Source organism: Electrophorus electricus, chromosome 7 (genome assembly GCF_013358815.1).
Source record: "Electrophorus electricus isolate fEleEle1 chromosome 7, fEleEle1.pri, whole genome shotgun sequence".
NCBI classification, from domain to species: domain Eukaryota; kingdom Metazoa; phylum Chordata; class Actinopteri; order Gymnotiformes; family Gymnotidae; genus Electrophorus; species Electrophorus electricus.
Genome location: NC_049541.1, coordinates 20,807,265 through 20,809,764, shown reverse-complemented (window position 1 = coordinate 20,809,764; position 2,500 = coordinate 20,807,265). Strand labels below are relative to the sequence as shown.

Below are 2,500 nucleotides of genomic sequence, written 5' to 3'. Positions count from 1 at the left end.
TCTCTCTCTCTCTCTCTCTCCCTCTCTCTCTCTCTCTCTCTCTCTCTCTCTCTCTCTCTCTCTCACACACACACACACACACACACCATAGACCTCCTCTTCGGTGCATCAATTACCCCTCTGTCTCTCTGTGTCCTGTGTTGAATCCTAATAGTGGACAGTGTGCATGACATGGGTCAGGTGGCCCAGTTCATCATATTCTGCTCAGCTCTCTCTCTCTCTCTTTCACCCTCTCAACCCCTCGACACACACTATAGATCCTCCGGAGACCTTTACACACTTTATGCTTCTTTTTTCCTCTTTATTGTCTTCTCTTTCACTCTCCACCTCTGTCTGTTTTGACCTATTGCCCCCTGGCCTGGAGAACATCCATCACCAGAGACTGCCCCCCCCCCCCACCTCTCCTTCTCCATCCCTCTGTCTCTCCATCCCTCCATCACTCTCCCTTTCCATCCTTCCGTTCCTCTCCCTGTCCCTCGTGTTCTCTGTCTCTCTATCCTCTGTTCTTTTCTCTTCCCCGCAGAGCTCGTCTCTCTCGGAGTGGCAGGTGCCGTAGGTTTGGAGTCAGCGCTCACCCTAGGAGGTCATACCCTGCCTTTCTTTTGCCGTTGTGGAGAAGCAGCGGCCCATGGAGCTACCAGTCACAGCCCTCTGGGGGGCGCTTCACCCAGGGGCTGTGGGAGGCCCCCGTAAGGCCCCCGTAAGGCCCCCGTAAGGCCCCCGCAAGGTCCCCGCAAGGCACTGCCTCCATGCAAGCCTTGCCATGGCATTACCTTTCACTCTACATGCTACAAATTAAGTGCTCGAGTGCTTTACTTTCTGCAAAGCTTGGTGTATCGAGCTATAGTTGAGCTACGTTTCAATTACGTTTGAGCTATGTTGGAGCTACGTTTGAGCAACATTTGAACTATGTTTGAGCTACATTTTAGCTATTTGGGCTATATTTGTACAATATTTGAATTATATTTCTGCAGTGTTTGTACTATGTTTTTATGATTACGCTGTTTTTGGGCGAAATTTGTGCTATGTTGGGATAAGTTTGAACTGTTTGAGCTATGTTGGGATAGGCTTGAGCTTGCTTTGCGTTATGTGTGAGCTGTATTTGTGCAATGTTTGTTCAATGGAATGTGCAATGTAAAAGAACTGATGTCCAATGTATGGGTGGGGTGTGTGTGTGTGTGTGTGTGTGTGTGTGTGTGTGTCCGTTATTTTTTTTTTATTAATGAAAATTCTCATTTTATTTAATTTGTTGATCAATTGAGGATAAAATTATTTGTATTACATATACAGAAGCAAAATTTACTTAAAATTACTTTTAAGTTTCTGGAAATAGAGTTACCATGAGGCCAAGAAGAGAGGTCAGGTGTATAGTCTATACTGACACATATTTCAGCGGAAAGTCCCACTAAAGACAGTGATATGAGATATGTAGGTTCGTGTGCCTTTGTGTCAGCGTGTGGGTGTGATAAGTCATCAATCACAGGCAGTTTGGGATGACTATCATTCTTTTCTGCACTCAGTATAGCTTGATTAGCACGCGGCCTCATGCAATTACCACAGATAATGTTCTCAACTAATGCAGATTACTGAGAAAAAAACCCATGTGATTTTTTTGCTCATTTACCCGAACTGGTTGCTGAACAATGCTCAGTTTCCAGCACTGAATGACGAGAACTTGGGGCACAATAAGTTGAATGTGAAATCAAGTGGGTTTGGACACCCATCTCGGGTAAGGCTGGGGGGGGTTGAGCAGAGAAAGAAAAGAAAGCGTTTACTCTAAATACAGGTACCTATGATGTAACTGTAGAATAGTGAAGAAGAAGAATGGAATATCTCCGTAACAGGAGTTCTGTATGTGTTTATGTGAGTCTGTGTTTTCCAAAGGAGCAGAGAACCCAATAATATTCCCTTCCACAGGCTGGACGATATGAATAAGGCATCACGTTCAGACCGGCTTCCTCCGGCTCTGCTCCCAGGTCGCCTTTAATCATCTGCAGGCTGTCTCAGGTGAGCGGCCACCGGCCCGGCAGACATCATATTCATGCCGTAACCCTACACCTCACGCTGGAGCCGATGACCTCCCAGTCCGAGTGCTCCCTAAACCACCCGCCTCTCACCTCGCTGCAGTGGCTTCTGACGCCATGATTACTGACTTCCATAATGAGATTGGGCAGGCGTGATTGCTGCATCCCCTGGGCCAACACACCAAATGAGATTAGAGCGACTCCAGGCAGATGAGCTTTCCACCGGAGTCTGTCAAGGCCGCCCTGGGGTCCCTGGTCTTCAGGGAGTTCCTGCCAGTGGGAACGCTGTTTAGTGTCCCACCGCGTGGGCTGGGGCCAGATAGGAAACGCTCAGCTGTCTGGACCAGGGACACAGGAAATATGAGAGCAGCTTATCAATGTTAAGTAGGTGGAGGAAGGAAGATCAAATTAACTCAAGCGAATAAAACAAGCAAAAGTGGTCACCTCTTCTTTCTCTCTCTCTCTCTCTCTCTCTC

General features: G+C 47.4%; 1 long non-coding RNA gene across 4 annotated transcripts in view; it reads left to right on the top strand.

Annotated features, from left to right (window-relative positions):
* LOC113584594 overlaps window positions 1-2,500 on the top strand; it is a 7,585-nt gene that overhangs the window by 3,203 nt on the left and 1,882 nt on the right. For all 4 annotated transcript variants that reach the window (XR_003411418.2, XR_004776333.1, XR_003411420.2 and 1 more), the window contains exon 2: window positions 1,918-2,007. This is a non-coding gene — a long non-coding RNA (uncharacterized LOC113584594). The remainder of the gene's footprint in view (window positions 1-1,917; window positions 2,008-2,500) is intronic.